We start from the raw sequence: 13,525 nt of genomic DNA on the forward strand, positions 1-13,525 counted from the left end.
CATGGATATGATTTTTTCTAAATTTTCTAGAATATTAGTATAATATTTAGAGTAATATATAAGTCAAAAGTTAAAATTTATGAACATTTTTTTAATTAAATTTATTAATTAAAAAAATTTCATGTAAAATACTATTATATAAATTAAATTATGGTTGTTTTTTTAAGTATGTGGTATTATAAGTCATAGTATTAGCACATAGTATTGTATATATGTCAAATTTTATATAGAATATTTGCAGTTATATACATAAGTCAAAAATTGAAATTTATTTTCAAAGTAATTATTACTTTATTAATTAAAAATTTCTCATATGAAAGAGTATTATATAAAGTCAATTATGTGTGAAGTAAAAAAGCCATCGACATTGGCATGAGGTAGGTGGGATCTCTCGGAGCGAACCCTAACCTCCCTACGACTCTCAAAATCTCGGTGAATCCATCTATCCAAAGCCTAATCCCGCACGAAGTTCAGATGCGCCGTCAAGAGAGGGGTTGCTGAACCGATTGCTGAATTTGGAGCTGCAAAAATGACTAGATTTGAAAACCTGGACGATTCCTTTGCTTGCCGATATTTCTCAATTGGAACCCTGAACAGGACGAGCATTGATTGGAGTTAATGAAGCGGTTCGGCAAAGGAAGGATCTATGGATTAGGCAATCGACTGTCTGCTCAGCGGCAGTAGTAAACGGAGATGAAATCGCCGATATTTTGGATTTTTAGAAGTTGCTGCAGGTTTTTTTTGGGATTCGAGCAGAACCAAAGTATGGATCTGGGAACAAATCAATTTTTTTTCCCACGAATCCCTTTTCAGGTGCAGTGGATCTCTGTAAGGCAAAGTGAGATCCAAAGCTATGCTCAGGAAATTAAGGTTTTAAACAGATCGGATACAGATTTGGATGGCTCAGATCTGACAAGAATCGAGCCACCCCAAATTGCCAGGTCCGGTTTTCAAATCTTTGTAAAGACGCAAAAAGGAAACACAACCGTGATCTGGACTTATGACAGCGACAGGGTTTTAGATTTGAACAACAACATTGCCAATCAAATTGGCTACCCAGCTGAGAAACAACACCTATTAAATGAGGGCAGATCACTGTAGGAATGCAGAACCATGCAAGAATACAACATCAAGTCAGTCTCTACAATCATTATCAATATGAGATTACGAGGAGGTGCCGAAAGCACTAGAACTAGCTCGCAAAGCAAAGGGTCTTTTAAGGAAGCGGTGAAGGGCAAAGGGAAAGAACCCATAGTTGTCACTGAACCCCTGGGGCAGTACATTGTAGATCAAATGTCGGAGAGCCCATCTATCTCCATCGAAATACCAGAGGTAAATAATATATATTCAGATCTACAAAATAATGCAGTTATTTGTAGATTCAATGGCTTTTGGCCTAGATCTGATGCATTGTATCAATGGATCCACTCGGTTTGGACAAAAAATTGCCAAATCTACCTATACCCTAAGGGCTTCTTTATAGTATGTTTTCACACAGAAGAAGAAAAGGAAATAGTTCTCAACCAAGGGCCATGGTTCTGGGGCAGTGCTGGACTTTTTATTACCCCTTGGTTTCCTGATTTTGATGCCAGCACCATGGTGGTATCAAGGATGCTAGTATGGGTTAGGCTGCATAACCTTCCTTTACATTTTTGGCATTCAAAGGCTCTAATAGCTATTGGAAATACCTTGGGGAGAATGTTAAAGATAGACGCATAGAGACATTTAAAAGGAATATTTACTTTTGCCAGAATATGTGTCGAGGTAGATCTCAGCCGAGGACTACCTGAAAGCATAATCCTGAACTTCAATAATACACAGTGAAAACAACCTTTGAACTATGAGAATACAGCTTTCAAATGCTGGGGATGTCAACAAACATGTCATCTGTACAATGCATGTCCAAGCCTCAACAAGAGCAAGCAACAACAAAGGAAGACGAAAGGATGGCAGAACATAGATGCTGCATTTAAGAAGGCAGCTACAGCAAATAAAGAAGAACATAATACAACAAAGGATAAATATCAGGACAATAAGGATAAATAGATTAATGAGGAAAAGGAACAAGAACTCCAGCTGGAAATAAGTGGTAATAAACGAAGTCACAGTCCTGAAGGATCGGATTCAGATAAGGAACAACCAATGAACACAGTGGAAAACTAGCTTGCCATTATTGACTCCACTCACAACATGGATGGTTGGCAAAAAGTGGAGGAGAAGAAGGGTAGGAAGACTTAGGCCAACTGGTTTTTTTGTGGGATGCACTCCGAATAATAGGAGCAACACTTTCTTTTTTGCTTTTAGGCAGGACTGTATCCTGCGGGCTGTATGATCTACTTTCATACAGCCAAATTGAATGCTTAATGCATATACTATGTAACTTTAATAAAAAGTTCGATTTTTTTCTTTGGGAAAAAAAAAATAAAGTCAATTATGTGTTTTTCACATATGTGGTATTGATAAGTCATAGTATTAGCCCATCATATTGTAACAAAGACTATTTAGAAAGTTGAAATTTATGAACAAAGTAATTATTTCTTTTTTGTTTTTTTAATTAAGTTTGTTAACTAAAAAAATTTCATGTGAAAGAGTATTATATAAAGTCAATTAAGGTTTTTCCAAGTATGTAATATTGATAAGCCATAGTATTAACCAATAGTAGTGTATCCATGTCAAATTTTCTAGAATATTTATAAGTATATACATAAGTCAAAAGTTGAAATTTACCTTTAAAGTAATTTTTTTTTTGTTTTTGTTTTATAAATTTATTAATTAAAAAATTCTCATGTGAAATAATATCATATAAAGTCAATTATCGTAATTATTTATTTATTTTTAATTATACTTATTAATTAAAAAATTCTCATGTTATATAGTGTCATATAAAGTCAATTATGGTTTTTTCAGGTATGTGGTAATGATAAGCCATAGTATTAGCCCATGGTATTGTAACAAAGACTATTTAGAAATTAAGAATCTTCATGATAAAGTGAGCGTAAACCTTTTATCAATTGTGCAAGTGATTAAGTGGATGGTAGAAATTTAATTTACATAATATTTTAAAATAGTTTTAATAATAGATATTTAATTTACAAAATATTTTAGTAGATGAAAACTTGAGATTTATTTCAAAAATAGTTATACTCCTTCAACATTTTTAATTAAATTGATTAATTTAAAAAATGTCATATTCATGTCATATAAATATGAGTTGTGTTTTTTTTGGCATGTGGTATTACTAAGTCATGAGATTAACCTTTGATATTGCAACAAAGTCTATTTATGATAAGGTCTTTTATGATATAGTTTTAATAATAGATATTTAATTTACAAAATATTTTAGAATATTTTTTGATGTAGTAATAGATGAAAACTTGAGATTTATTTCAAAAGTAGTTATACTCCTTCAACATTTTTAATTAAATTGATTAATTAAAAAAATGTCATATTCGTGTCATATAAATATGAGTTTTGTTTTTTTTGGCATGTGGTATTACTAAGTCATGAGATTGACCTTTGATATTGCCACAAAGTCTATTTAGCATAAGGAATTATATATATATATATATATTCTTTTTCTTTTTCTAATTAATAACACAAATCTTTTAAAATAAAATTATAATTTAGTTAAGTTTTATGACTTTTTAAAATTTTGGCAATGTGAAATGTATCATGAGCTAAATGTTTTCATATTTATGGACATTTATCAACAATTTAATTTATATGGTTGCCTTAGTTTATCAAGAATATAAAATCATATATTTGAAATATAAATACTAATTGAGCCAAGAGGCTCATTCTACAACCCAAAGAGATGTGTAAGTACGCCCATGTTCAACTTGGAATGGACATGTGTCCCTTTAATATATATATATTTAAAAAAATGACAGATATAATAAAAAATAAAAATGAATATAAGTATTTAGTTTGTTTAATTAAAAGTATTATAAAACATCAATAATCTCACTCTATGTCTATGCTAAGAAGAAGTTATAACAATATATCACTCAATCTAGACAATATATAAAATATAGTAAAAAAATAAAAGTGGATATACGTCTTGGGTTTGTTTAATTAATTGTATAATCAAACATCAATAATCTCACTTTATGACCATACTAAGAAGTGGTAAAAATATTTCACTCTCACTCTCAACCATAAATAAAATATTTTGATGTCTATATTAAACAACATAATCTTATATGATCAACTTTATATAGAAATAAAGTACTTAAAAGTTAAAAAAAACTATATATACATTATATAAGCCAATTGAATTTCCTTTTAGTTTATTTTCTTATATATATAGTATCAAAGTGTAAACAATTTATTCAAATTTTACACTCTAAATATGGCCGCAACCATGAATATTGAAAATTCAAAATATGGCCGCAGGTGGCCTGTGACAAGAAAGTGAGGTAGAGGAACATTCAGATGGAAAACCATAAGTACAATAGTATGGATCAACATAGACATCATATAGTGCAAGATACAGTTTCGACACAAAGGAAATAAGTGCACAATAGTCAAATAGCTAAATAACTATTTTATGAAAAGGATTGCTCATCACATAGAAGACATGTGTGCTCTATTTTTTTCCATTCGTGTGACTGTAGTTCTTCACTTTTGCATTGTACATTGGTCTACATGCATCTCTACGCCTAGGTTTTCTTGACCTAGGAAAGAAACTATTGAGGGTTACCTTGGAAAGATTGTATCGAATGCAGTCATTAGTATCCCTTCCTATTTTAATGATGCTTAGAACCAAGCAACGCAAGATGTTAGTGAAATTATAGAATTGGATGTCAAAAGAATCATAAGTAACCCTATTGCAACATCCCTTTCTTATGGCATGAATGAGAAGGAGGGCCTAGTTGTTGTGTGTAATCTTTGTGGGGGAACTTTCGATGTACCTGTGGTTGAAATATCCAATGGTGTATTCGAGGCATGTTCCTTCCCTTGAGATGTTAGGTTATTATACATTCATTATTAATTTATTCTCATTCTCTGCTTTATCACGCAAATTATTGTAACCTTGTTAGCTTTTTATTACAGGTAAAGACCAGAAATGGTGATAATTTTTTTGGGGTTGAGGATTTTGATAATGCTCTGCTCTAGTATTTAGTTGTTTAGTTCAAAAAGACAAAAAAAGACTTATCCTAGGATAAGCTAGCCTTACAAAGGCTTCAAGAGGCTGTAGAGAAACCGCAGGTGGAGTTGTCATCTTCTCCTAAGACAAATTAAGCTACCATTTATCGTGGAAGATGCATCTGGTACAAAGCATTTGAATGTGACATTAACTCGTTTGAAGTTTGAAATGTTAGCAAATCACTTAATTGAGAGAACAAGAATCCCTCGCAATAATTATCCCAAAAAAGCAGGGATTATGACATTGGAAGTGGATGAATTTATTCTTATGGGAAGAATGTATTGGGTGCCAAGGGTTCAAGAGATTTTTGTTAAGATTTTTGGAAATATGTCGAGTAAACGTGTTAATCCAGACGAGGCTATAACAATGGGTGTTGCCATCCAAAGTGGAATTTTGAGGGCTAATGTAAAGGAACTTCTTTTATTGGATGTGACTCCTCTTTCTCTTGGATTAGAAACACTTTGCAGGGTTTTCATTAAGTTAACAAGCAGAAATACAACAATCCCAATGAATAAGAGTCATATATTCTCAACTGATGCAGATGGTCAAACTCGGTGGATATACCATGATGTTGCAAGAATTAAACCCATTCAAGGAGGAGAGTCTTCATCCTTGGGAGGAGGCCCCAAACCTTCAGTTGTGGGCTTAGTATCAACTATCCATAATTTTCATGCGTGGGTTCATCTTGATGGCCTGAGGAATAGTATGAAATTTGTCGAAGTGAGAGACCACTTTGGGGTTCTTGTTGCGGGTCAATGCCTTTTCTTCTCTTGACACTCTCTTAAAACTTGACTTGCTTTATGTTAATGTCATTGCTTGAAGGTTGAGAATGCGTAGTGTGCAAGAGAATATCCTTGAGGTGGTACTTTGTTCATTGTGCATTATCTAGTAGCCCATTAACTCATGTAGGTGGATTATTTCCATCTCCCCCTCCACATTTGCACTTGGATATGTAGACTCAAATCTACACAAATGAGAGACCCTTATTGTTAAGTACATCAACAATATGCTAAAAACCACTTGATACACATATCTTTGTTGTGTTCCAAAGATATAAGATACTAATTCTAATCTAGTACTGTGTTGTGCGAGAATCCATGGCCCAGGGAAGAGAATCTCCCAATACATAAAAGTTTGAGTGAATATTAGATGAGAGCAAGGAGGGGCTAACCTTAAAATGAGCATATTCTCAAAACTAGAACAAGTGCTTCAATGTTTCATTCTTGCCACATAGTGGGAATTTAAGGGATAGAATCAGTAGTTGTTCAAGCTCATGTTATTCTTCTCGAATTTATGCCTTACGGTGTTTTCTTTCCAATATCTAGTGCAATTGCTAGAAATAATATATTTGATTTTAAGGTCACGACCATAGACCAAATTGGTGTATGAGAGCCCCTTGTTTGTGGGACAAGGGACCCACCTCCCTTAACTGCTAAAGTCTATGAAAGCATACATAATATACCACCCTCTGATTGTGACCTCTTACTAGGAAACACATGCTCTTAACCATTAGGCCACTCAAGTTGTATAATAATAAAGTTATAATTTAATTAGTTTTATGATTTTTTAATTTTAGCAACATGAGATGTGTCATGTAATAAGTTTTTTGTTACCTATTATGGATTAACGTCTATGAGAATTTACCAACCACTTAATTTATATGGCTATGTTAGGTGGAAGAATTTAACCTCCAAGGAATATTCTAGAATATTTATAAGAATATACACAAATCAAATGTTAAGATTTATCTCCAAAATAGTTTTGTGTTATTTTTTCGCTTTTAATTAAATTGATTAATTAAAAAATGACATATAAACAAGTGAGTTATGGTTTTTTTGGGCATGTGGTACTAATAAGCCATGGTATTATCCCATAATATTGTAACAAATCTTATTTACAGATTAAGAGCCTCCATTATAAACATCAATAGCAAAGGAGGTAACTCTAGATATTGTTCTTGACCAAAAATCCTCTTCCACTAGTCTTTATTCTTTCTGTTAGTTGTATTTCTTTTATCTTATTATGTTCTGTTGAGGGAATGTGTTTGGGTTATAAATTATAAATTGTTATAATATTATTTTCTAGTGATAAGTTTTACCTCTCCTAAATAATTTATTAATAATAATCTAATTTTAATTTGGAATTAAAAAAAAAAATCATTTCTCATACGTTAAGCCCCTTGTTACTATGTATAATGCAGTAGTATTAATTGATTTTTTTAAGATAAAAATATTATAAATTTATTTTGTTTCCCTAATTTAAATTATCTTAATTATTTTTTTCAATATTTTTATATTTCGTTTCCATTAGTTATATTTAAATTTATCACCTATCCTTAATGCTAAGGAAAAAGAATTCTTAATATTTTATTTTAATTTGCTATTTTTTGTTCCTTTAAAATTAAAAAAGAATATTTAGATTTTCTAGTTATATATATATATATATATATATATATATATATATATATATATATATATATATATATATATATATATATATATTATTTTATATGAGTAATTTAGGACTTCCAAGAGAGTATGATAAAAAAGACAAAACCTAAGAAGAGAATAGTAATATTTATCCCAACTATCCAAAATACATCCAATTTTTATAATGTTGAATGGAGTATGATAACAAAGATAAAAAATAGGAAGAGTGTAATAACATTTATCCCAACTAAATCCGAGCGTGACCTAGCTCTGCAACAGTACGAGCGCTCTTGTGAGGAGTTTGGGCAGCGTTGAAGGTCACGGCCGCCTGCCGCATATCGGCTTGGCTGGGCGTTATTCAAGGTCGCCCGCCTCCATGGAGGTGCTAGGCTCTCCTCAGGGGCCTCCCATCTCTCCTCCTCCGCCTTCTACCTCAGAATCTTTCAACTCTCTGCTCACATCCTTGCCGAAGAAGAAGAAAGGCGAAGCTGTAAAGTTTGTGAAGAAACTGGAGGACATCCCCGAGATTTCTCTCCTGCCAGATGGGCTGATCCAAGTCGCTCTGTCTCTAGCAGATCGTGCCCTCGTTGGTCAGTTCACAGGGCTTTGGCCATCCCCTAAATCCATAGAGATCTAGGCCGCCAAGAATTGGGCACCCTTGATAAAAAACAGAGTAACCTCATACTTTCTCGGGAGAGGATACTTTCTATTCGAGTTCAATGCAAAAGAGGACAAGGACCTGATTTTCCAAAATGGACCTTACTTCATGGGGCCTCAAGGATTGTATCTAAATAAATGGACGCCAGACTTCGATCTGGTAGTGGATGTTCCCACAGCAGTCCCGGTGTGGGTGAGACTCCTTAATCTCCCAGTGCATTGTTGGAATTGGGATTCGCTGAAGCACATAAGAAACACCCTAGGTAAATTCATAGATCGGGCTAATAATAAAGACCAATACGATTGCACCAGAATCCGCGTGGAGGTAGATCTAGAGGTGGGGCAACCGGAAGCCATCAAAATCATCATAGGTCCCTGAACTCATGTGCAAAAACTTGACTACGAGCAGCTGCCCTTCAAATGTCGGAAATGCCACGTCTATGGCCATTTTGCCAGAGGCTGTCCGTCCAATGGGACGGAAGAGAAAGGGAAAGAAGAAGGCTGGAACTAGGTGAAGCGCACCACGACCTCTCATAAGAAGACTGCAACTGCAAATGATAAAGGCCCTCATACGGCCCCTATTCAACAATCAACCATGGAAGGCCAAGAGAATAAATTCGAGCTCCTAAGATCTGAAACCGTGGCCTCCCAAGAGGTTGAGATCCCAAAGGAAATTTCTCCCACCAAAGCTTCCCCCTCCGTCTTGACCAAAGGTGGAATTGCCGCAGAGAGATCCAAAGGAAAGCTCTCAGAAGAGGAGGATGAAGTCCAAGAATCTGAGGAGTCAGAAGAAGAAGGAGAAATAGGAGACTCTCAATCCTATCCCAAAAGATCCACAAGAGGACGCAAGTCTGCCAGGGAAAAAAGAGAGCAGGAAACCTATAAAGACAAGCTTCAGGGTAGCCAGACAACCCTTGAGAAGCTATTGGAAAAAACTCCAAAGACGACGAGGAATCAAACTCAGGGTTACAAGGGAGCCCACCATAACAAAAGTAAATGATGAAGATCGTCTCTTGGAACTGTAGGGGTATGGGCACTAGAGCCAAGGAAGAAGCAATGAAAAGCTTAACAAGATTGGAAGCCCCGATATCCTCCTCATGGAGGAGACCAAAATGGAGGATATAACTTTCCTCCAAGCATGTAAAAATTTTTGGAATAAAAGCGGAGCGCAAGCTATCTCTGCTCGTGGAGCCTCGGGAGGGCTTGGCTCCCTCTGGAATGCCAACAAGTTCTCAATAATCTCTGAGACTTTGAGCACCCACTGGATATTCTTAAAGATGCAACACCTTGATACCAAAGAGATCATATGTCTTTTCAATGTGTATGTCCCTAACAATGTCGGGGAGAAGAAGATTTGCTGGGACTCCATAAAAAATCTGGCAGATCTAGAGAACCTGGAAAACATCATCATCGCTGGAGATCTCAATCTCACCCTTCTTTTGTTAGAAAAAAGAGGAGGCTACATAGTAAGGGATTCAGCAAGGGAATGGGCGGAGTATCTCATGCAGGACTGGGACCTGCTAGACATCAAGCCTTCTTTCGGTAAGTACACTTGGTCAAATAAAAGAGTCAGTCCTGGTCATATAGCTACAAGACTAGATAGATTTCTTTTTCAAAGTTCCTTTCTTCTTCTCGATCTAGAGGCTAGAATGCACATCCTCCACAGCAGTGTTTCAGATCACAAGCCCATTAGACTTGAGCTGCTGGCTCTCAAGGATCTGGGCCCTATTCCTTTCAGATTCAATCCTCTATGGATCAAAGAGGCAGATTTCATGCAAAAGACTAGGGATTGCTGGAAGGAGCCAGTCAAGGGTTCCCCCTGGATTGAGTTCATCAAAGCATGAGTGAGTTAACCTGAATGAGAAGGAAGGGAGAATTGGTAATAGTTTCAGAGCCCGGCATATCATGCAGCAGATCAGCCAAGTAGGGGAGGGCGGGTGCAGGTCTATGAATTCCTCCATGGAAACATCAGCATCAGCTTCTACAAACAACACGCCTTCGCTGGTGCAGTTCACGAGGAGCTTATCGAAGGGCACTTCTCTCAATCTTCCGGCAAAAGGATAGTAAAATACCAAAACCTTCACCAGCGCTTCTCTAATAACTTTGGTGGTATCCTCACTTTTTTTCGACGGATTGAAGCGATAGAATTGGATGATGGGAATATGAAATCTGAAAGACAGTTGATCATCTATATTGGAAAGGTATAGCAACCCTTTCGGAGTAGGCATGGAAGGAACGACGAGGAAAGATGGCTTTCTGGTGACCTTGATGTTCAGAGCAACCATGAAAACAAAGGTATCGAGAATCAATGAGAAACTGTGACGCAAGCATGCAATCGAATATCAGCAGAGCAGGATGTAGTGCGTTGCAGACTTGTTTCGAGATGGGGAAGACGATGAAGCGAGCGTTTGGTGAGATATATATAAATTGAAGCCTTTTCTCAGGTGATGTGACCAGTACAACGTGGTCTCATATGTTTATTATTTTGGAACAGGGTTTTTAAAATTGTAATTTAATTATTAATAATTTTATTGATACGATTGTTTTTAATTTTATAATAGAGATTTTAAAATTTCAATTTAAATATTAATATTTATTAAGTAGGGATTTAATTTTTATTAAAGGTTTTAGAATATTTGTAATAATATAGGGTGGATTAGACAATATCTTGGTCTTGGATTTAAAAGAAAATTTCAGAAAAAGAAGTTGGTATGGTGTAATGTACAAATATATCAAGAATGGATCATTCTAAGCCAATAAGGGTAGTAGTCTAAAGGTGCATTGATGGTATCACGATTGTATCTTTGTTCAAGATGGATTGTCAGAGACTGCATTTATATAAAACTCTAGTAGTTGTTGCTTATATTTCGATTCTTTTGATTTCAACAGGTAATAAATCGATCTAAGAACTTCATTATCCATTGAATATATATATAGACTTGGTGTTTTGAAGCATTAGTGGCTACATGTTGTGTTAATGTGGGTTTTTGAAATTTGAAGGGTTCTTGCATCCATTAAGGCCAAAAATTGGGTTAATGTGGGATATGGTTGCATGTTTTTTGGTATTTCACATTGCAGGGGAAAATGAGTCAAAGGAATCATCGCAACCAAACACTGGAATTGGTGTAAACTATGGAACAAAAAGGAATAAATTTCCATCACCAAAGCAGGTAGCCAAGATGCTTGGAAAAATCATTGTCAATAGAGTCAAGATCTACAACTCATATTCCTCTATACTGTAAGCATTTTCCAACACAGGCATTGCAGTTGTTGTGGGTCTTGAGAATGAGAAAGTCCGTAGGATAAGTGAAAGTCCAACTACAAGCTAAGCTTGGGTGGCTTAGAGGATTTCTCCTTATGACCCTTCAACCTTAATATTTATGATAACCGTAGGGAATGAGGTCCTTACAAATAGTTATGGGTCATTAGACTCTGAACTAGTGCTTGCAATACAGAACATTCATTCTAGTTTGGTTTCTTTAGGCTTGGATGACAATATTAAGGTATCTACTCCACACCATATGGCTATCCTTTCAAGTTCCTTTCCTCCTTCGGCCTCCACATTTGCTACTAGTTTGCTACCAATTATGAATCCTCCCCTCCAATTCTTGGATGATATAGGTGTTCTATTCATGTTGAATTCATATCCTTATTTTGCAAGAAAAGACAATCCCAAAGAAGTTTCAATGGACTATGTGATGTTTGGGTAGTCTTTAGTGGTTTCAGATCCAAAAGGGTTCACCTATAACATTATGCTAGATGCTCAAATTCATTCCATTTACTCTATTATGGCTGCTTCGGTTCACAATGACACTATCCCTGTAACTGTCTCTGAGACTGGTTGGCCTTCCAAAGGAGACCCAGATGATATAGGATTGAATCCTAAGAATGCTAGAAATTATAACACCAAAGTCATCAAACATGTTACTTCCAATGAAGGAACTCCAATGAGGCCTATAGAGTCATAGATACCTTTATTTTTTCACTTTTTAATGAGAACCATAAACTAGGGCCAACCACTGAGAGGAGCTTTGGGCTGCTAAACCCGGATGGTTCAAAATTATATGATGTAGATTTGAGTTGTGGTTGGTGTGCATCTCCTCCTCCACCATATTTTCCTCCTGCAAGCCCACCACCTAACATGATTTGTTTATTCTCAAGACCACCAAAAGGTTCAAGGGGAGGCCTTGGCAGTGTTTTTTATTGCATTTCCAAACCAAGTTCTGATCCATCTGTTCTTCAAGAGTCTTTTGATTTTTCTTGTGGGATGGGTAGTGAAAATCGTGCTTCAATTCGTCAAGGTGGACCTTACTATAATCCAAATATTGTTCATGCTCGTGCTCGTGCTTCATATACAATGAATAGTTACTATCAGATTCACAGCAAAAACTACTAGAATTGTGATTTCAAAGGCACTAGTATGGTTACATTTACCGATCCAGGTAAGGATTATTCCACTCATTTTATCTTCTAGGGAATGTCTTCCTTTAATTTTTCCCTTTTTTTGGCTACTTGAAAAGTATGATGCATTATTTGTTTTTGTGTCTCATAATTAATATGATTCCATACATTAAATTTCCATATATTTGGAATTGGACATGGAAGTATTCTTCTATATTCTAATTTATGCACTATAATCACCCTCATAATGTATAGTTCAAATTTTTAAACCAAAATTGCCATGAAGATACCAGTGTGTAGGTCACTAAAATTTCAATATAAACTATTAAAATGAGGGCCTGACTGGTTAAATCATGTGTTGTTTTGGTTCAAGCTATGGATCTTGTCACTATCCTCAAGAATGAGCATCCAATAAAATTGGCAAGTTTCTTTCAGTAACTCAATCTCATCCATTCCTCTTGGATATCAAAGATTGTAAAAGCCAATCCTTTTTCCAGAACATTGTACTGATTGTAATACTCATTATCTGAATCAGTTGCTCGTTGTGATGGTGTACTTACAAATGATTTTGGAACCCTGAGGAATTTTAGCAGGTTATCCAAAATGTGATTTAAACTTAATCGTCACATGTATTAATAGAACCATTGGGAGCTTATTCGACATATGTATTTATAGTACCACTGCCTAGATATGAAATTCAGGCAACTTATTCTGCTTCTCCAGTGAAGCTTTGTGTTTATGTTTTTCATACACTATAGGCTAAGCACATGTTATCACAACCTACTGGATTGGATAATTTGTATTGTTTTGAACGTATGGAGTAGAATGCTTATATTCAGTGAGGAATGAGAAGGAAATTTTGATGTGGTGTCAACTTTGTATATTTTAG

At 35.2% G+C, this 13,525-nt stretch overlaps 1 pseudogene; it reads left to right on the forward strand.

The window, feature by feature from the left end:
• The first annotated feature begins 10,564 nt into the window (after positions 1 to 10,564).
• On the forward strand, positions 10,565 to 13,040 carry LOC149253985 (glucan endo-1,3-beta-glucosidase 14 pseudogene; annotated as a pseudogene).
• The last annotated feature ends 485 nt before the right edge of the window (positions 13,041 to 13,525 follow it).

Source organism: Pinus tabuliformis, chromosome 7, assembly GCF_031772625.1.
Source record: "Pinus tabuliformis cultivar Carrire ecotype Pingquan chromosome 7, CPIR1, whole genome shotgun sequence".
Lineage (NCBI taxonomy): Eukaryota > Viridiplantae > Streptophyta > Pinopsida > Pinales > Pinaceae > Pinus > Pinus tabuliformis.